This window comes from Schistocerca americana, chromosome 5 (assembly GCF_021461395.2).
Source record: "Schistocerca americana isolate TAMUIC-IGC-003095 chromosome 5, iqSchAmer2.1, whole genome shotgun sequence".
Lineage (NCBI taxonomy): Eukaryota > Metazoa > Arthropoda > Insecta > Orthoptera > Acrididae > Schistocerca > Schistocerca americana.
The window spans coordinates 405877139-405900618 of NC_060123.1; positions in this window are offsets into that span (position 1 = coordinate 405877139).

Below are 23480 nucleotides of genomic sequence, written 5' to 3' on the forward strand. Positions count from 1 at the left end.
AATGGCATAATTATACCAATTTCTTTTCTCGATATGACAACTCATTTAACAATGACCATCATCATTTCCGATTCCACCAGCCCCTAACAAACCTTGTACTGCAGAAACACAGCTCCATGGCACAGACATTCCAGAACCACCTCTGCTCCCTCTGCAAGATATGCTACTGTGCAGTCTCTACTGCATACATCACATCTCTGAAACAAATCCCTTGCTGGAGCACTTGGGAGAGAATTCTGGACATTACCTTCATAAGTTAGCCAATCTACTGACACTCTACTGCCACCTTTGGGCACCACTATCTAACCCCTATCCTATCCACAGTGATCCTCCTCACCAACGCCTCATAGCACCCAGACCCTACCAAGCTGAACTTTTCAGAACAACTCCAGAACACTTAACGTTTCGACTAAGATCCTCAGCCCCACAATAAGTTCGGTCCTATGTAAAGGCCTCATCTTTAGCCCTACACCCAAGTTGAACTATGCTGGACTTGTCAATGATCTACTCTCCTCCTCCTGATCCCTGCAATGGGAACACTTCTTTGACACCAATCTCTCGAACCATAGTCAATCTAATCGCAACATTGAACCCTGACTCTCCTAGTTCATACCCCCTCCCTTCCACCTAAACACCCCCTGGTGACCTTCCAGGAATTCCTTACTTCCAACTTGCCCCCACCACCCTTCTTCAGATCCCTTCCCTAGATCACCAGCGTTTCAGTAGAAGGACAGCCATACATAGCCTCAAAACAAATACTGACCTAATCATCCTACTTGCAGGCAGTGGTTCTACCACTGTTGTTATGAATGCCCAGAAGTACAACATAACCTCCAATGCCTTAGGCCCTTCCCAGAACCTACCCCTTCAATCCATTTCCCTCCTCACCCCTAAAACAACTCACACACTCACCTTCTCATGCTCCCCAAATCCACAAACCCAACAATTCTGGACACCCCATTGTAGCTGGTAATTGTGCTCCCACTGAAAGAATTTCAGCCCTCACTGGCCAACACCTCCACCTATTGCCTGGGATCTAACTTCCCATATTAAAGACATAAACCATTTCCTTCACCAACTCAACCATCTCTACCCCTTTTCCCCCTAGATCCCTACCCATCCATCCCTTTGTCAGTGTTGGTGTAGGACACGAAGCGTCCCCTGTAACCAGTGCTACGTTTTACAATTTTTATTAGATCACACAGCTAATCATCTTTACTGCTTCCCACATTGTCAGTGTGACTGGTCATTGGTACCTTAGGATAATAATGACAAATCCGCAGGCCTATTTCTTTAATCCGTCTATGTTATAACTTTCACTTTCTGATAGGGCTTACTTCAAACAAACATCACAAAGTTTGTGAACGTTTCACTGAGACAGCTATTGTGTTTGCACTATACGGAGGGTCTTATGTCATTTTGTGAGGTATTGCATATCACAGTATTCTGTTCCCCTGCAACAGTCTACTGGAGAAGAAACACGGGGTGTTCATGAAAGTATGTCCCAGTATCAATGGTATATACAACTCATACATCAAAATGAAAGTAAACTAACGTAGTTTTTCTTACAAATCTCCAACATGTGCACCTTCAGTTATATACGGTGGTGACAGAATTCATGGGATAGCGATATGCACATATATAGATGGCCCTAGTATCGCGCACGCAAGGTATGAAAAGGCAGTCCGTTGGTGGAGCAGTCATTTGCACTCAGGTGATTCATGTGAAAAGATTTCCAATGTGATTATGCTCCCATGTGGGAATTAACAGAGTCTGAGTGCGAAATGATAGTTGGAGCTAGTTCTTGGGACATTCCATTTAGGAAATCGTTAGGAAAGTGAGTATTCCTAGATCCACAGTGTCAAGAGTGTGCCGAGAATACCTCTCATGTCGTACAACGCAGTGGCCGACGGCGTTCACTTAACGACCGTGAGCAGCGGCGTTTTCGTAGTGTTGTCAACGATAACAGACAAGCAACACTGCTTGAAATAACCGTAGAAATAAATGTGGGACGTACGGCGAATATATCCGTTATGTCAGGGCGGCAAATTTTGGCGTTAATGGGCTACGGCAGCAGGCGAACGACGCGAGTGCCTTTGCAAACAGTATGACATCGCCTGCAGCGCCTCTTCTGAGTTCGTGACCGTATCTGTTGGACCCTAAACAACCGGAAAATCGTGGCCTAGTCAGATGAGACAATTTTTTACTCGGTGAGAGCTGATGGTAGGATTCGAGTGTTGACATAGACCCCAGTTCCACGTTGTCAAGGAACTGTGCAAGCTGGCGGTGGCTCCCTAAGGTGTGGGCGGTGTTTACACTGAATCGACTGGGTCGTTTGGTCCAGGTGAACGGTCCATTGACTGGAAATGGTTACGTTCGGCTGCTTGAAGGCCATTTGCTACTATTCAAGGACTTCATGTTCCCAAAAATGTCACCGGGCCACAACTGTCCCCAACTGGTTTGACGAGCATCCTGGATAATTCAAGGGAATTACTTGGCCACCCAGGTCGCAAAACATGAATCCATCGAGTATTTATGAGATGTAATCTAGAGGCCACTCTGTGTACAAAATCGTACACCGGCAACACTTTTGCGATTGTGGACTATTACAGACGCAGCATGACTCAACATTTCTGCAGGAGATTTCCAATGACTGTTTAATCCATGTCACATCAAGTTGTTACACTACGCTGGACAAAAGGTGGTCTGACCCGATATTAGGAGGTATTCCACGAATTTTGTCACCTCAATGTGTGTCACACAGCCAACCTAAAAAGCAGTTCTTCCAACACTTTGGTTAACAAATCCGGAATTTTGGAAAAAATAGCCTCTTCAATTCTGCGTCTCAGCTCTGGTAAATTATTAGGTAATGCCGGAATGTAGACTTGATCTGTTATAAAGTCCCAATCAGATGAATAGTTAACTCATTATTCACCACCACAGGATCAAGAAAGTCATCTTCGCACTGCAATGCCTCACGTGTAATGTTACACAATTTCATCCAGCTTTAAAGCATGTAGCTGTTGTAACCTGTATGGCTGTGTTGTCTTTGGCAACAGAAGTCAAGATTTAATTTCCAAACAGACTTCTTAGGACTACAAAGGTAATATGCCCTGACACAGTCATCATCCTCTTCTGACTCTTCTGGTCGTCCTGTGCTTTATCTTTTGTACACAGGCTATATCTTGTAGTATCAAATTGGCTATACTGCCGGCAAACGTTTTGCCACATGGGGGATCACAAATTTTAAACGAAACGCACATTGAACTGAAATTAGAGAGTCACTCTTAGCAAACTGCAGGACACAAAACGCTTTACGCCCAGACGTCGCCTTTTGCGTATGTGGCGGTGAAGCGGGAAAACAACAAAGCAATAATTGCGCATGTTCTTATCGAAAACTGTCTGAGCTACTCTTTAACCGCGAGCTTGAAAAAACAATTTACAACTGTTAGAGTTCATACTATTAAAACTGATAAATGTAACAGTCTTTTATGAACAACCTGTACTTTAATGCAACACTGCATTCACACGTCTTGTGCCCCTTTTACTCTACAATTCCCAAAAGACTGCGTCTCGAGAGTGACGAATTAGCAGAGAATCTTTGTTTTTCGGGAGACGGTAAGTGTGCGGAACGAAGCGCTACGTACTGAAATTCTCTCGAAAATTAACATTGGATTCGATGTTGCATTGCCGTGTTGCACCAAAGTAAAATGCAATGTTCCTTCCAACATGCATGATCGTCGGAAGGAACAAGCACTGCGGCGACTACAGGCGTTGTCAAATAGACGAAATGTGTTCGTAGTCGCGAATATGGATGACCCAGCTCATGACTGTCCGTGTAACTTTGGATTCTAACAGTAAAAAATCTGCTGGAAGTGATGTGACACTGAATACCGCATATTTAACGCTTTTTAGAGAGACTACATATAGATATATTTTACCACAATTATCGGCAATTATTAACAGTTAATAGTTGTGTATGTAGTGATGCTGGAATTGAGAGCTACGTTAAGTGAGCAAGAAGATAATATTGTCATTAGGTTTTCTCAAGGATTTTCTCTCGATATCTGCATATGGTAAGATTGCATCTCGTACTTTATTGCCTTGCGGGCTAGCCAGTAATACCTGTTCACTACGAACAATAGTTGTGTGATCATCATTGGTAACAAATAAACATTTTGTGGTGGACTGTCAACCGAACACAGTTATCAATGTTTCGCGGACGACAATCTTCCGCCCGCATCTCGTGGTCGTGCGGTAGCGTTCTCGCTTCCCACGCCCGGGTTCCCGGGTTCGATTCCCGGCGGGGTCTGGGATTTTCCCTTCCTCGTGATGGCTGGGTGTTGTGTGATGTCCTTCGGTTAGTTAGGTTTAAGTAGTTCTAAGTTCTAGGGGACTGATGACCATAGATGTTAAGTCCCATAGTGCTCAGAGCCATTTGAACCAATTTGACAATCTTCCGATGTAGCTTAAGTTCATCTTGACACAAATGATGAATATAGTACACACTCCACAAAAGGAAATGGATTTTATTCTTATTTGAGGCCTGACTAGCTAACATTTACACAGTGTCTTCTAGGAGGATTAGTCAAGATTCAGGGATATGTCAGGGATGATCAAATGGCTCAAATGGCTCTAAGCACTATGGGACTTAACATCTGAGGTCATCAGTCCCCTAGACTTGTAACTACTTAAATCTAACTAACCTAATAACATCACACACATCCATGCCCGAGGCAAGATACGAACCCGCGACCGTAGTAGCAGCGCCAGGGATGATCATTCGAAGTAAAAGCCTAATGAAAATGGGCTCTAAAATGCATACCTTAAGACCTCTGAGCACTTCTTCAGCAGAAGAGATGTGTTTCACAGCAGTGAAGGTGAACATGCTCTCATAACTCTTTAGAGGCCATGTTTACTAGACTTCTTTTCTTGTTTTGGCGTATACATCTCGAAATATGGAAAGCAAAGAGTTTGAAGTGTTTCACAGTATCGAAGATGAATACGTACTCACAGCTCTAGAGGCATGCATTTTAGAGCCCGCTTTTACCAGACTTTTTGCTTCAAATGATCGTTCCTGTCGTATCAGTGAATGCTGACCATGCCGGCAGGGACGGATTGTATTAAAAAAAAAAAAAAAAATGTGGGGAGCGCAATATGAATGTGAACAGTTCAATAATTGGATTGTTCACATCACATTCAGAATAACATCTCAGATGAGGATTTACGGGTCGGCCGGCCGGGGTGGCCGAGCGGTTGTAGGCGCTACAGTCTGGAACCGCGTGACCGCTACGGTCGCAGGTTCGAATCCTGCCTCGGCCATGGATGTGTGTGATGTCCTAGGGTTAGTTAGGTTTAAGTAGTTCTAACTTCTAGGGGACTGATCACCTCAGCAGTTAAGTCCCATGGTACGCAGAGCCATTTGAACTATTTTGAACCATTTACGATTAATGATAAAGACGTGTCACTTCATGGCACTGTTTGAGGTGAAACGGAACTGTAGTACACTACTAGCCATTAACATTGCTACACCACGAAGATGACGTGCTACAGACGCGAAATTTAACCGACGGGAAGAAGATGCTGTAATATGCAAATTATTAGCGTTTCAGAGCATTCATACAAGTTTGGCGCCGCTGGCGACACCTACAACGTGCTAACATGAGGTAAATGGCTCTGAGCACTATGCGACTTAACTTCTGAGGTCATCAGTCGCCTAGAACTTAGAACTAATTAAACCTAACTAACCTAAGGACATCACACACATCCATTCCCGAGGCAGGATTCGAACCTGCGACCATAGCGATCGCTCGGTGCCTAACTGTAGCGCCTAGAACCGCACGGCCAATCCGACCGGCGTAACATGAGGAAAGTTTCCAACCGATTTCTCATACACTAACGGCAGTTGACCGGCGTTGGCTGGTGAAACGTTGTTGTGATGCCTCGTGTAAGGAGGAGAAATGCATACCATCACGTTTCCGACTTTGATAAAGGTCGGATTGTAGCCTATCACAATTGCAGTTTATCGTATCGCGACAATGCTGCTCGAGTTGGTCGAGATCCAATGACTGTTAGCAGAATATTGAATCGGTGGCTTCAGGATGTTAATACGGAACGCGGTGCTGGATCCCAACGGCGTCGTATCACTAGCAGTCGAGATAACAGGCATCTTATTCGCATGGCAGTATGGATCGTGCAGCCACGTCTCGATCCCTGAGTCAACAGATGGGGACGTTTGCAAGACAACAACCATCTGCACGAACAGTTCGACGACGTTTGTAACAGCATGGACTATCAGCTCCGAGACCATGGCTGCGGTTACCCTTAACGGTGCATCACAGACAGGAGCGCCTGCGATGGTCTACTCAACGACGAACCTGGGTGCACCAATGGCAAAACGTCATTTTTTCGCATGAATCCAGGTTCTGTTTACAGTATCATGATGGTCACATACGTGTTTGGCGACATCGCGGTGAACGCACGTTGGAAGCGTGTATTCGTCATCGCCATGCCGGCGTATCACACGCCGTGATGGTATGGGGTACCATTGGTTACACGTCTCGGTCACCTCTTGTTCGCATTGACGGCACTTTGAACAGTGGACGTTACATTTCAGATGTGCTACGACCCGTGGCTCTACCCTTCCTTCGAGCCCTGCGAAATCCTGCATTTCAGCAGGATAATGCACGACCTCATGTTGTAGGTCCTGTACGGGCCTTTCTGGATACAGAAAATGTTCGACTGCTGCCCTGGCCAGCACATTCTCCAGATCTCTCACCAATTGAAAACGTCTGGTCAATGGTGGCCGAGCAACTGGCTCGTCACAATACGCCAGTCACTACTCTTCATGAACTGTGGTATCGTGTTGATGCTGCATGGGCAGCTATACCTGTACACGCCATCCAAGCTCTGTTTGACTCAATTCCCAGGCGTATCAAGGCCGTTATTACGGCGAGAGGCGGTTGTTCTGGGTACTGATTTCTCAGGATCTATGCACCCAAATTGCGTAAAAATGTAGTCTCATGTTAGTTCTAGTATAATATATTTATCCAATGAATACCCGTTTATCATCTGCATCTTCTTGGTGTAGCAATTTTAATGGCCTGTAGTGTATATCCTGCATTCACTTAGTGGGATGTCTATTCTTGGGGTTATAATGGGACAAAAGTGATGTTTAAATTGAACGTATATGATCCCACTCCGGCACCTGTACTTAAGCAGTAATTTCCTGCATCCAAAATCTCTATGAAAACACATAGCGATGACACTGCTTTGGTCATCTGTATATCCTCGATTATAGTAACAGTGGATCGCTAGGCGAGCAGATGTGCGTCGAATGTAGTGGACGTCGACAAGATGAGTTGGGGAGGTAGATAAAAATGTGTGAAGATTTGTGGTAGACCATGTGACTAGTTGATAAAGGTGGGTGCAAGCATGGGACAAGTGATGGTCAAGGACGGTTAGGGCATCCCGCAGGCTGGAAGATGAAAGTAAAACTGACGTGAGAGGGCGAGAGGAGCGAGCGAGAGTGCGAAAGCTCAGCGGCAGCGCCAGGTGCGTGGGTTGGCTCCAGGTCACTCACCGGCGCGGTGTTGCGTCGCGAACTTGTCGCTGGGAGACGCGGCGCGGCTGAGGAGTCGCAGAGGTGTCGTGTGTTGTTTGGCGAGCTGCAGTGGCCACACTGCTGCCAGGCTCCGCCCACCACAGCTGGCCCAGCCGCGTCACGCACGGGCCGCGCGTGGGCGCGCCGCGCTCACTGCCTTGAAGCTGTCTCTCACTGTTTGTCAACACAGCACACACTCGGCATCTTGGCGTTACACTTCTGTACTCGTATATACACTCTCTGTCACAAGCGTGTACTTGTGGTCTCCACTTTTGTGTGGTCGATCGCTTCTTCTCCAGCTTGTTGCCATGAAGCTAATCAAATAGTTCAAATGGCTCTGAGCACTATGGGACTTAACATCTCAGGTCATCAGTCCCCTAGAACTTAGAACTACTTAAACCTAACTAACCTAAGGACATCACACACATCCATGCCCGAGGCAGGATTCGAACCTGCGACCGTAGCGATCGCGCGGTTCCAGACTGAAGCGCCTAGAACCGCTCGGCCACCACGGCCGGCTGAAGCTAGTCGCCCGGGATCTGAGTCTTCTTCAATCCTCGCCTTCTTTTCCTCTTTATATGTTATTCTTTAACGGTATTAAACATTGTGTCCTACTTCCGGGATAGACACCCACTCGGATTCCTTTATCTACATTAAATAATTGAAGTTTCCTCACAGTCTCTTCTGTTTCTTTACCGCTTCACCCTTTTCATTTTTTCCGTTGGCTCCATGTGTGCGTTACGAAAACTTCCAACCGTTCTCTGCCTTCCTTTTCGTGGTCAAGGTTTCGGCTCTGTACACAAGGACAATATTCCAAGAACGGTAGAAAATCATGCAACGGGAATAGGATAACATTATGAACGGGAAGGCTGCGCGATGAGTGAATATAAACAATGAAATTAGGATGAAATACAGATCTTGATAAATATCAACTATGCGGAAGCACTCACATTGCCCGAACTCTTACGGGAATCGGTAGATTGACTGCCGCTGGTAAAGAGTATAGTGGGCAGGGGCATTACAAAAAAAAAAAAAAAAAAAAGGTTCAAATGGCTCTGAGCACTATGGGACTTAACATCTATGTCATCAGTCCCCTAGAACTTAGAACTACTTAAACCTAGCTAACCTAAGGACATCACACAACACCCAGTCATCACGAGGCAGAGAAAATCCCTGACCTCACCGGGAATCGAACCCGGAAACCCGGGCGCGGGAAGCGAGAACGCTACCGCACGACCACGAACTGCGGACAGGGGCATTACAAGTGTAGTGTATGGACAGTAAGTTGGGAATTTGGGTCTTAGAGGGAGCGTGCCAGAGATAAGTCCTTGCAGTCGCACTATCCTCTGTCCTCAGTGGCTCAGTGGCTCAGACGATTCCGGACAGGGTAAGGGATTTTCACCTGCCTCGAGATGACTGGGTGTTTGTGTTGTTCTCATCATTTCATCATCATTCATGAAAGTGGCGAGATTGGACTGAGCAAAGGTTGGGAATTTGTAAGGGCGCTGATAACCGCGCAGTTGAGCTCCCCATAAACCAAACATCTTCAACGTCATCATTACTTAACTTAGAAAAGGAGTGAATTATTAATTGTGTACTTCTGAGTGAGCCACTACAATTTCGTGTCAGCAGAGGCACTTTTCAAAGTCCGCTACAACACTCTAACAATGCCTCCTCCAATGGTGGCCTCGGACTCGTCAATGTGCGGGCACGATCTTCTGCACTCTTTGTCAAAACTATGTTGCGGCACTGGCGGGGTCCCATTCTAAAACACAGTCTCTTAGATATTCTCCGACCAGCTTCTCTCGATCCACCGATCAATGTGGCTCATATTTCTCCATTATTGTACCATGTCGCCAATTGTTTCATAGAACTCAGCTACATTCAGACCTATCTTCCAGACACCCGTCCTCCCCGTACAAAAGACTATTATCGTTTATTTATGCTGTCCAACCCTTGCGATGCCATGGTGCTATAGCACCCTGACATTAGCTGGGGAACGGTTTGGGGGTGTGTGCAAGCACCCTTTTCACCGTCGTCTGTGTCTGCACTCTGGTATGTTTTAGTCTATGGCAAATTCCCGACTAATAGTCGACTTTATCGCATACGACTGGCCACCTCCCCACTCTGCCCTGACTGTCAGTTCGAAGACAACGACGAGCACCGTCTTCCTGCCCCCTAAAACGAAACGCTTGGCTCCATCCAACGAATCGTTGGCTTTTACCTCTGTGCCCCGCCAACGACGGTAACCCCAGAGTTCTTGTTGTTGGCTCAGACATTTCACTACCATCTTGCTAAGCACCATACACTCATCTGGTTTCGAGTACAGGCTTTAGAATATCTTTTTCAGAGTGGTCCACATACAGTCCTCTACTTCTGGTACAAAGTTATGACCACGCATAGCACCCTCACCCGAAAACCGTCTTACCGACAAACTTTTGCCGGTTATCTCCGCAGCGTCTTCCTCGATCCCCCTCAAAGTTGGGGTGTGCCATGCCTACCCGTCACATCATGATGCAACAGCCTTATCGACGTTCTCATGATCGACCAAAAAAAAAAAAAAAAAAAAAAAAAACTAAATTTTATATTATGTTGTATTTAATGTTTTTCTAATATTTTTCTTAAATTAAAAAAAATAATTTGTATATGTTTAAATTGTATCTTGGAGAACAGTTGCATTGTGTGTATGTATGTACTGTTAGTTTGTTCAATAAAGATTATTGCATCTTCAAAAAAAGATGGATACAGGGTCTGCATTTAAGCAGAAGATCGCGGGTCCGAGTCCCGGTGGGAGCACACATTTCCAACTGTCCCCGTTGGCATTTGTCAACGCCTGTAAGCAGCTAAAGGTCTGGGTTTCAACGTAATTACATTCTTTGAAAGCTGCAAGATCACCAGTGGTATCTGTTCTTTCGGATACGATCTTCACACGAATATGAACAGTTCAGTGACTGGATTGTTCACATCACGTTCAAACCTTACAATAATATCTCAACTATATACAAGGTGAGTCACAAACTATTGCCACCTAGAATAACTCTGAAAGTATGATAGTAGCTGAAAAGTTGGTGGGACAAAACTTGTATGGGTCAACGGGGGCCATAATATGGCCTTCGTATTTTTTTTTGTTTTTTTTTGATACTGTAGTTTGGAACTTATTTTCTGACAGCGGCTATCGAGACGAATCCAATGATGTGTAAAAGTGAGGTCTTTGAAGGTCAACGAAGGTCACAAAGGTGGCATGAGCGTCCATTTACAGAAGGTGTCCGAAGTGATGACCATTGATATCAATGCAGTGCTGCAATCTTCTTATCATGGATTGAATGGTATTCCTTATCACATCAGCACTTATCGAAGCACATGCTCTGACAATTCTCTCTCGTATATCGTGCAGATAGTACATATTCGCTGAATACGGCGTATCCATCTTACGTGCCATTGACATGTAAACACGATTCGATGGTTTTGCAAAACAACACTAATGGGAACGGTAAGACTAGCATCGTCGAATCAAGCGAATGTGAAAGATGTATACCTTCGAAGAACAAGTCGATACGCTTCTTATTTACGGAGAATGCCAACGAAATTCAGTGAGAGCTAGAGACTTATACGCTGAAAGATATCCTCAACGTACTCGCCCTACACGTCGTACATTTAAATATGTGATAATAAATTGAGAACAATGGATCTTTAACGCATCGGAAACTTATCCGGCAAAGGAAAGTTACTAACGAGGAAACGGAAGTTGGTACTCTTGCCACTGTGGTTCGAGATCCCTGTGTTAGTTCGCGTCAAATCGCAAGGGTATCTGGCAGGAGCATGAGTAATGTTGTTCGTGTTCTGCATCGCCATAAATATCATTAATACCATATCAGTTTCCACCTAGAATTAACTGGTACGGAATGTATACGTCACATTGATTTCTGCCGATGGGCTCAACTTCAGATTCAGAGAGATGAGACATTTATTAATTTGATTTTATTTACTAACGAGGCTACATTCACGAACTATGGAAATGTTAATCTACATAACATGCATTATTGGGCAACAGTAAATCCATGTTGGCTGCGCCAAGTTGAACGCCAAAAACTGAGGTCGGTGAATGTATGGTGAGGTATTCTGGAGGACAGAATTATAGGCCCCTATTTCATCGAAGGAAATCTTAATGGTAGGAAGAAACATTAGGTCTTTTATTGGAAGAAATACGTTTAGAAACAAGGAACAGACTGTGGTATCAACAAGGTGGGTGTCCGGCACATTTTTCGCTGATGGCTAGAAATGAGCTGCAGATACAATTCCCAAATCGTTGGATTGGACGCGGAGGAGATGTGACGTGGCCGGCTCATTCGACAGATTTGACGCCTCTGGATTTTTTCTTGTGGGTATTGGTAAAAGACTTTGTTTATAAAGACGTTCCAACTACATGTGAAGATGTGCGAGAGAAATGTCAGAGCATGTGCCTCGAAAAGTGCCGATGTGACAAGGAATACCACTCAATCCTCGATAAGGAGATTGCAGCACTGCATTGATATCAATGGTCATCACTTCGAACACCTTCTGTAAATGGACGCTCATGCCATCTTTGTGACCTTCGTTGACCTTCAAAGACCTCACTTTTCCACATCATTGGATTCGTCTCGATAGCCGCTGTCAGAAAATAAGTACGAGTACCAAACTATAGCATCCCATTTTAAAAAAAACGTTGACCTTCATATCTCTGAAGCGACTCCAACCAGCAACAAAAAACCAACGTCATATTATGGCCTCCGTTGGCCACACAAACCGCAGTCGGTCTTTGGCCTCACCAATCAGGCTCCTCCTGCGTCCTCGGTCCATGTATTCTTCTTCAGTCAGCCCCAGCGCACTCATATCCTCTCTGACCTGATCAGTCCATCGGAGTCGTGATCCTCCCCGTGGTCTTTTGCCTCTAATATCTTCCTTCTCAACTTGTCTAATGATCTGGCCTTCTCGACGCGTTACATGTCCATACTACTTCAGCCTCCTTTCTTTGATCACTGCCACTATGTCCATTGACTTGTATAGCTCCTGCAATTCATAATTCTTTCTTTTCCTCCATTCATCTCAGTCCTTCACTGGCCCAAAAATCTGTCTGAGGATGGAATTCTCAAATGTTAGGATTTTTCTTTCTATCTTTCGGGTGATGGTCCAGGTCTCTGCTCCATATAACCCTACAGGTTGTATTATTGTCTTGTAGATGTTGGCCTTTGAGGATCTCGATAGAAGATGGGACTTTAACAGCTTTCCCAGAGCAAACCTACACCTGTTTCCTGCTTGTATTCCTGCGGTAATTTCCTGGTCTATCTCTCTCTTTCACTGAGTATAGCACCAAGGTACTTAAAGTCTTTTACCCTTTCAAAGACTTTGTGCTCCACCTTCAGGGGTCTGTCATTATTTTCTCTACTAATTACGAGGTATTTTGTCTTATCCATATTCACCTTCAGGCCTGCTCTCATTGCCTCTTCCATTAATGTTCTTCTCATCTGAACCAGGTCTTGCTCTTTCTCTGCTATTAAAACTACATCATCCGCATAGGCCAGGACGTTGATCCTTCTTCCCAGCTGTATTTTTGTCTCTGGGCTTCCTACCTCTCTCAGGGCTCTCTCAAGTGCCGGCTTAAACAGAAGAGGGGAGAGGCAGTCTCCTTGTCGCACTCCAGTCCTCACCTTGAACTTTTTTGATGTTTCCATTTACTTTCACCATGCAGTCCTGGGTGCATATCTGCGTCAGTTTTATGAGTTTTCTGGGAACTTAAGCCCTTTCCAGTTCTTGCCATATTGCTTGTCTATTCACTCTATTATATGCTTTTCGGAAGTCCACAAAAAGGCAGTGAACATTTTTGCGGAATTCCTAGCTATTTTCTAGCACATTCCGTATTGTATGTAAATGGTCTACAGATGACTTTCCCTTCCTGAAACCTGCTTTTTGGAATCCCAGTACTTTCTCTATACGTGGTGTTAGTCGCTTCAGTAACAACATGCTCAAGACCTTGTAAACTTTGCTTAGTTGTGTGATTCCTCTATAGTTTGTACATCTCATTGAATATCTTTCTTTAGTATAGGGCAGATGACAGACTCCTTCCACTCTTCTGGGATACTTCCCTTCTTCCAAATTAAGCAGATTAAGTGGTATAGTCTCGCTTGTAGAGTAGCTCTTCCCTACTTCAGTGTCTGGAGATATTTAATCTATTACTGGTGCCTTCCCGCTCTTCAGCAGGTTTATGGTCGCTCTTACCTCTTCCATGCTTGATAGTACTCCCCCAATGGTACAGTATCTCTGTTTTCTCTGTATGATTCTTCTTCTTCATTATCTGTTGTAGCACTTATGGTGTTTACATCCACATTCAAGAGGTTTTCGGAGTAGTTTTTCCATTCCTCCATAGCTTTCATTTCATCTGTGATTATCTCTCCTTGTTGACCTCTGATCACGTCAATCCTTGGATTGTATCCTTTCTTGAAGAAACTGACTGTCCTATAAAAGTCTCTTGTATTTCCTACTGTCCAGTCTTCTTTGGCCAGTTTAATTTTACTGTTTATGAACTCTAGCTGTTCTGTTCGAAGGACTTGTCTTGCTTCTCTAGCTGCTTCCATGTATCCCAACCTTGTTCTTTCATCCTTTTCGTTTGTCAGCCGCAACAGTTTCGCTGCTTTTCTCTTGGTGACTGCATCTCTACACCTGTCATTAAATCATCCCCTGCTCTTCTTCCGTTTTTACATTGGTTTCAGCACATAACTTGCAGCATCTTTTAAACCTGTCTTGATTTTCGAGCAAAACTTTTCAATATCATCTTCGTCTTCTTCTTCTATGAAAGCAAACCTGTTTCCAATTTCAAGTGTATATCTTTCCTTAATGTGGTCCTCTTTCAGTAGGTCTGCATTTATTTTCTGGTCTGCTTCTCTTCTCCTGCTGTTACGGCTTTCTATCCTCTTCTGTATGGTTGTCACCACAAGGTAATGGTCTGGTCCTATTTCTGCACCTCTTTGAGATTTTACATTCTGGATAGCACTTCTGTGTCTGGCATCCACAAGTATGTGATCTATTTGGTTCTGAGTCTCCTGATCAGGTGTCTCCCATGTTATCTTATGGATGTCTATGCGAGGAAAGTAGGTACTCACAATTCTTAAGTTTTTTTAAGCTCCCAGATTGACTAATCTCATTCCATTGTTGTTAGAGGAATAATGCAGACTGTGAAGGGCAGCGTAAGGTCTCAAAATATCTTCTCTTCCTACTTTAGCATTGGCATCACCAAGGAAAACCTTCACATCGTATAATGGTGCATCTTCATACACTGATTCTAGGTCTTCATAGAAACTCTTTTTCACTGTCATGTTTCTCTTCTGTAGATGCATGGAGTGAAACCAGAGCTACGTTGCAGAATTTTCCTTTTATTTTTATCCAGCATATTCTTTCATTAACAGCATTGAAGTCCATGATATTTTACCTTACTCTGTTGGCTACTGCAAAGTTCACTCCAAACAGATGTTTACCTTCTTTATTTCCACTGTAGAAGTAGCTATAGCACTTTTCTTTATGCATTCCTTCTCCAGGCCATCTCATTTCTTTCAGTGTCACTATGTCTAGCCTGTACCTATTCAGTTCTTCATCAACGACCTTCACCTCCCCAGGTGAGAATAGTGTCTTTACATTCCCAGTGCACACTTCACTCTTTATTTGTTCCGTGATCTCCTGGCATTAACTTTATGGGGTCGTTTCCATTGTTCCGTACCGAATCTGAGGCTATGTCGCGGTGATTCGTAACGATCATCTTTTTTTACGGTGTGGAGGTTTCGCCTCAAGGCCAACCACCAACCTGGAGGACCAGGGTTTTCCATTTAGTCTGTACATTCACCTTTGACGCATCTGGTATGGAAGACCCTACTAGTAGCAAAGCTACCCCCAGCCTAGCTCTCAGGATCATTTTACCGCCCAAGCCCCACCACCATGACGAGGTAAGGACACCATGGGGGGTGGGGGTGGGGGGGGGGTGCTGTCGATACTATCTCTTTGAAATCATTCCACGTCTTTTCTACGCTTACATGATCAGATCGGAAGGAGTGAATACCGCCTCTTAAAAAGGCGTAAGAGAATTTTTATCAGCTTTTTTAAATAGACGTACTTTGCGTTTCTTTTTGATGGTTGTAGGTATTACGGTATTCAGCCTAGCAGCAACTGCCTCGTGGTCGCTGATCCCTGTATTCGTCACGATACTTACTATTTGTCCAGTATTATTTGTTGCTAAGAGGTCAAGTATGCTTTCGCAACCATTTACGCTTCGAGTGGGCTCATGAATTAACTGGTCAAAATAATTTTGTGAGAAAGCATTCAGTAAAATTTCGAATGACGTTTTATGCCTGCCGCCGGCTTTAAACTATAATTTTTACAGCATATAATTGTATGAGGAACTGCTTGATCATTGTACCTCCTACTTTTCAATTCCGTACGCATAGTCATTGTGCTAGTTGGTCTTCTGGTTGCACTTTGAATTTCTGCTGATTTCATCCGAATTTTTACAGCTAGACTCTGTAATGCTCGACGGTCTTTGTCCGCCAGTACATGAGACCTGCCCGGGTTTAGTTTAGCTGTGGGTGTTACTTCGCGTTTCCTCTCCACAGTGACGTCACCAATAGTCGACTTGAATAGCGTTAGAAGGGTTGGAATGTCTCTGATTGTGGGTCCTCCTCTTGGGACGTCTAGTGCTCAACCCCGTATTACATACGGGTGTCTGGCTGTTCTTGATGAGATCTATTGTTTTCAACTGACTTTGTACGTATTTACAAGCGTATTTTTCGTTTTATTCATGAATTTTATTTCTCTGAGAGCCGAACAGCGAATTATGAAACTTACCATGACGATTATGCGGCTACTCATCTGAGAATCACGAAGGAAGAGATTAGAGCCTCTGCTGCCACGGAGAGAGATAAGCTCTGTTCTGTTTCAATTACAATGCATTTCTATCCTTCGTTTTGATAATTCCATGACTGCTTCAGTGAGTCTCATGTGGTCATCAAGCTCGCCATCTACAGCTGGTAAACGAAGCTTCAGTGGAAAATCGACGTCCAGTTTGTACTGCCTACGTTAGCCCAAAGCCTCATAGAAAAATTGTCTTTTAAGGTATTCAAATTTCATTGTTTTCCCAGTGCTTGTCACACGGACTCACTTTGAGAGACTAAAAATGTCGTTTAGTATATCATGTTTAGTAATGCTCTCTTTTCAGAGGAATGAAGTGTAGAGAATGTGTCTTTCAGACAAGGAGTTTTAGAGTCTTAAGACCTCCCAATGTGAACCAGTATGGCTAACGAAGTAGCCTGTGGACTACTGCAGAGCTAGGAACCTAAAGAAAGTCTGAATCAAGATGGCATAATTTGTGTTTCAGAAACACCGCTATCGACAACCATGTCTGAGTCTTAATGTGTATTGCCTTACTCAGTAAACGAAGTATCTCTTATCGAATTTAAAAGTCTTAACGGAAATATAAACAAAGGGTGATGGTGAAACTGACGACTTGCAACATTTAGAACGACACAGAAGTGGAAGAGGCGAAAGATTTCTCCTGCATAGGAAGCAAGATTACGTAAGATGAGAAATCCAAGGAGGATATCAGAATTACATTGGCACAGGCGAAGAAAGTTGCAATCAGAAGATAGTGCTGCTGGCACCAGATAGTGATATGGAACACTGGAAGTTCCTGAAAGCGAACATCTGGTACACAGCTCTATATCGAAGCGATACGTGAACTGCGGAAATCCCTGAGTCGAACGATGAAAATTAGAAGCGCGAGAAACGGACGGTTGGGGAAAGAATTCTGCGTTAGGTTCTCTCCAGAAGAAGTGACTAGTGGGACATCTATAGCAACCAGGAGTAGGATAGCAAGTATCACTAAAAGCAAATATAGTAAGGGTAGGGAAGGACTAGAATATACTAAAGAACCTATACGGAACTTTCTGTAGTAGTCTAAGATGAAAAGAATGGCAGAAAATAGGAAAATATGGAGGACTGAACAAGGAAGTAGGAAGGACATTCTAGTAGAGCTACAGAAAGGTGACACAGCGGATTTGGGTAGCATGATCCCACGTCTCTCTTTGTTGAGGACTTCATAATGCCTTGGCGAACCGACATTAACAGTTGGGCATCTGAATTCGACTGTGCTGGAGCTCTCGGCGGACATCGCAGTGTCCAATGTAAGCCAGAGAAAAACACCAATAAGGTTGTTCAATTTGAAGACCCTGCACGTGGACCACGAATCATCGTTTACTATTCACGAGAGAAAGAAGATTAGGGTTTAACGCCCAGTGATGATTAGAAACAGAGCACCAGCTCAGATTGTTTCAAGGATTGGTAAGAAATCGGCTGTGCTGTTACAGAGGAACCCTCCCTCCATTTGCGTGAAACGATTTAGGAAAAGCATGGTAAACCTAAGTCTTGATGGCCGTGCGCGGATCTGAACCTTCAGCCTCCCGATTGCGAGTCCTGTGTACTTTCCATTGCAGCACTTTGTTTGGTACAAGAGTCAGTAGAGCCTCGAAAATCAATCACGAAAATGTCCATTAAAGACTTCCTGATGGCTGACAAAGAGGAATCCATACGTGTGGTTAGAAATTGAAGTCAGTCTAAGCATGATTTCTCTAAATTAAGGTGAATAACGGAATGACACTTACGAAGATACAGCCCCTTTACTTTCTCAGTCCGAATATGTGTTCAGTCCCTAACGAACTAGTCATCAACGGGACGTTGAAACTAAGCTTCCTTTCTTCCAGGCAAGGGCATTTTGGCTGCGACCTGGTTAACTCCAGAAGTGTACACCAGCGTCACTCTGACCCTATGTTTTTCTATTAGATGATGGACGTTCGAAGTTGTGGGACAGTATTGTTTGATTAGTTTGATAGAAATATTTTTAAGGGTCACTGTGACCCTGGAGTACACGTCGTGTAATTGTTCTGTAGCTGGGTGAAAAGTTCATTTATGTGAAAATGGCACGTAGGAATAACAATTTACTGACGGGAGATACTATGCGGGAATCATTGTTAAAAGACCTCGATCGTGAAAGTGACGTAAGCGAGTTTCGTGATGGACGTGATTCTGTAGCTGGTGCTCCTGCAGAATTTGTGGATCAGTCTTCATAATTTTCAGACAGCGATGAAGAAATTACAGTCGTCCAGGGTAAGAGTGGTTATTGTTGGAACACATCTGTCCCTTATAGTTAAGGCCTGCCAACTGCCGGCAACATTGTAGTCTATATTCCACGAGTGTGGAAATAATAAATGAACGGATTTGTGAATGATGGAGAACATCCCTAAATATTCACGTAATGTTTTCAATTCATTAAATGAATAGCAACTTCAACTAATTAAACTGCAAATAAATTCCTTCGATTCCCATCACGGTCAGATTTCTTCACTGAAAATATTCCATGATAGTTTTCACTTAGTCTCGAATTTCGGATTTATTAGTACTAATGTTGATTGAAAAAGTATATGAGATGAGTGAAATAATATGAGTTTAGTAAATGAGAGTGCAGTTTCGTTATAGAATATTCTACACTGAAGAAACTACCTAATATCGTATAGGACCCCCCGTGAGCACGCAGAAGTGCCGCAACACGACGTGGCATGGACTCGACTAGTGTCTGAAGTAGTGGGGAGGGAAATGACACCATGAATCCTGCAGGGCTATCCATAAATCCGTAAGAGTACGGGGGGGTGGAGATCCCTTGTTAACAGAACTTGCAAGGTACCCCAGATATGCTCAATAATGGTTATGTCTGGGGAGTTTGATGGCCAGCGGAAGTGTTTAAACTCAGGAGAGTGCTCCTGGAGCCACTCTGTAGCAATTCTGGACATGTGGGGTGTCGCATTGCCCTTCTGAAATTGCCAAAGTCCGTCAGAATGCACAACGGACATGAATGGATGCAGGTGATCAGACACGTTGCTTACGTACATATCACCTGTGAGACTTGTCAGGGATCCGATATCACACCAACTGCATACGCGCCACACTATTACAGAGCCTCCACCAGCTCGAACAGTCCCCCGCTGACATGAAGGGTCCCTGTATTCACGAGGTTGTCTCCATGCCCGTACATGTCCATCCGCTCAAAACAATTAGAAACGACACACGTCTGACCAGGCAACAGTCAGATGTCGGTGTTGACGGTGCCAGGCGAGGCGTTAAGCTTCATATCGTGTAGTCATCAAGGGTACACAGATGGGCCTTCAGCTCCGAAAACCCTTATCGATGATGTTTCGTTGAATGGTTCACACGGTGCACCTGTTGATGACCCAGCATTGAAATCTGCAGAAATTTGAGGAAGGACTGCACTTCTGTCACATTGAACGATTCTCTTCAGTGGTCAATTGGTCCCGTTCTTGTAGTATCTTTTTCCGCCCACAGTGACTTCCGAGATTTGATGTTTTACCGGATTCCGGATATTCAGGGTACACTCGTGAAAAGGTCATACGGTAAAATCCCCAATTTATCGCTACCTCGAAGATGCTGTGTCCTATCGCTCGTACGGCGACTATAACACCAGGTTCAAACTCGTTTGAATCTTGATAACCTTCCATTGTAGCAGGAGTGAGCGATCTAACAACTGCGCCAGACACTTGTTGTCTAATATAGGCATTGTCAATCGCAGAGCCGTATTCTATTTATATAGTCTTGTATTTGAACACGCATGCCTATACCAGTTTCTCTGATGCTTCAGTCTCTTATCAGGCAATTTCTCCAGAAAACAGCTGAGGGTCACTGTGACCCTCGTGTACACTACTAGGTTTAAAGATACCGTTCTGGCATCATCCTGAAGTGATTTAAAACTATACCGAGGTAGTCCCTAATATTGAAACGCTTAATAATTGCCCCACCCCCCTCCACACCCCCTTTCCCCTTCCCCGTCGCTCACCGATGTGTCATCTTCGAGTCACGTTTCCAGTCCGCTCTTCCCTTTGACGACTCTTTGCTTAAACCCACGTTTACCATTATGGCAGCGACGCTAGAAAGGAGGAAAGATTCACGACTTCCCGTAACGTATGCTGGCAACACGCAAATAAATTCTGAGCGCGTGCTTGACAAGTAGCTCAGTTAAAAAAGGAGAAAGACAATTAACTGAAGGCTTTCAACGCCTCCTCACACCAATTTGTTTTGCTGTTGCGTAGCTGCGTCATTTTTAAGTAAGATCCGCAATTTTGGGCGAAACATGAGTGTACCCGAAATAATGGAGTGAAATACTCACGTGTAATATATTTATTACACTGGTCAACACTCATTTTCTTGCCAAGGATATTTGAGTGGCTTTAGGATGGGTTAGTGGTGCTGAGGACGAATATAGCAACCATTTATGCAGTTTGGCTCTAGTTTTTGAGATAATGCATGATTTATTCAAAAAATTAGAAAAAATTGCTAATACTGAACTCGAGCGCTACAAACTACAATGAAAAAAGAAAATAATCTTTATAAATAGCTTCTATGAAAACCTGATAGGCATTTGTCCACGTATAAAACATAATTGAAAAGTTTCTCTATAAGTATATCATTTTCCGTCCATGACGAACCGCTTCCTGCACGCTTTCCTTTTATAGGTCTCTTCAGAACAGTCACGTTGCAGATTCCAGCAATAATCTGCCATCATATGTCTGTCCCATCTTCCTTTATATCTTTCCTCTATTCCTTTCATATCTTGATGGAACCGCTCTCCTTGTTCCTCACTGAAATCACCTAGATTACGAGGAAATCGATCCAAGTGGCTGTGAAGGAAGTGCAATTTTATGCTCATGTTAGCTCCTAAGTTTTGAAAGTTAGTGAGCATGTTTTTGACCAGTTCCTCGTAATTGGGAGCTTTATGATTGGCCAAAAAACATTTTACAAGAGCGACAAAACTGTTCCAGGCCGATGATTCAGTGACAGTCATGACCCTTGTAAAATTGGTATCGTTGATGAGCCTGCGAATTTGAGGACCATCAAATATCCCTGCCTTAAGTTTTTTACTACTGAGTCCAGGGAACGTATTGCAGATGTATGTGAAGCAATTACCATTTCTGTCTAAAGCTTTGGTGAATTGCTTCATTAGTCTTAACTTAATATGTAATGGTGGAAGAACAATCTTGTCCCTACTAACCAGAGGTTCATTAATGATGTTTGCTTCACCAACAGCCATATGTTCCCTTGGAGGCCATGTTTTCTGCTTCCAATGTTCATGCTTTGCCCTACTATCCCACATGTAGATAAAACATGGGTGCTTTGTGTATCCACTTTGTTGTCCAAGCAAGAAGTTCACCATTTTCAAATCAACACAAATCAACCACTGGTGCTGCATATACTGAATTTTCTGCAGAACCATCTTGATGTTAGCATATGCTTCACAAAGTTTTGTTGAGTGGGCAATTGGAATAGATGCGTAACGATTGCCATTGTGTAGGAGAACACATTTTAAACTTCTAGTGGAACTGTCTATGAAGAGACGCCAGTCCTCTGGTCTATATTCCGGCAGCCCCAATTCAAGTAAAAGTCCAGGTATATTACTGCAATACACTATAACCTCTTCTTGGTTGAAGTATGGAAGAAGGTTTTCTTCTCTCGTCCGGTAAGCTGTTATTTTAACACTTGGATGAAGACAGTTCTTTTCCTTAAGCCTGGATGCTAAGAGCTCTGATGCTTGCTTTGAAAGATTGAGTTCTCGTATCAAGTCACTGAGCTCCTTCTGGTCGAACTGCTGGGGTTGTGTCTCACGTCCTTCGTATTCCGAACCACTACTTGTACATTCCTCGCCGTGCACATCGTCATCTGATGATGTTAGCGTGGGTAATGTTGTGAAGGTTGGTACAGGAACATCGTAGCTGTGCACTACCGGTCTTCTTGCTGACTCCAAATCGGGATATTCCCACTTTCGTTTCTTGAACCTATTAAAACCTTTCACATTAACAATGCAAAAATAGCAATCATCTGTATGGTTCTTCTGCTCTCGCCATACCATAGGCACTCCGAAGTTTAAGCTTTTCCTTTTTCGTTTTGTCCACTGCCGTAAGCACTCCACACAGCATTTACAAACTTTATGGGGTGCCCACGCCTTGTCTTGATCTCCAAGTTTAATTCCGAAATATGCCAGATACGCTTCCTTCACAAAAGGAGTGATATTCTTCCTGTTCTTTTGAAGAACGTATTCACCACAAATGTAGCAGAACTCATCTGGATGGTTCACGCAAAGACGGCGTGAAGAACTTATGTTTTCCTAAAACAAAATTGCACAAATACTACATATTATGCAGAACTTTCTTGTATTTGCATGTCAATCACATCCAACAAACATCATTAATTGTTTTGTGTGAAATGAATACTCACCTCTTATTTGCTACGTCACGATGAAAAGGTTCTATCTCCTTGAAGCTGCACTGCACATGTGTGTGACTTTCGACCATCGCCATTTTTCTTGTTTACACTGAACGCTACCTATCGGCTGTTGTGGGGATTACCTCGGCCAACAAATAAATGTCGAGTACCGCCGAATTCAAATCTGCACAACCCTCAATATCTTCAACACACGCACCGCACAACAGGACTGAACACATGCTGACAGTGTGATGTTTGCATGATGTAATCCTCAATCACACAGATGCACTCCCTGAGCACAGTTGTTTAATAAAGATAGTACAATATCACTAATTAAAAAACAGGTAGCAAATACATTACACCATATATGGACTCTGCAGTCGATATTATCCACATGAAACTCTCATTTCCACAAATAACCTATATCTCAAAAACCAGAGCCAATTTGGAAAAAGTACAAATATACTCGGAATGAGTATCATAACAATATCCCATTTTCGTTCAAACTTCCCTGGCAACGAAAAAAAAATTTTATTTTGTAGAG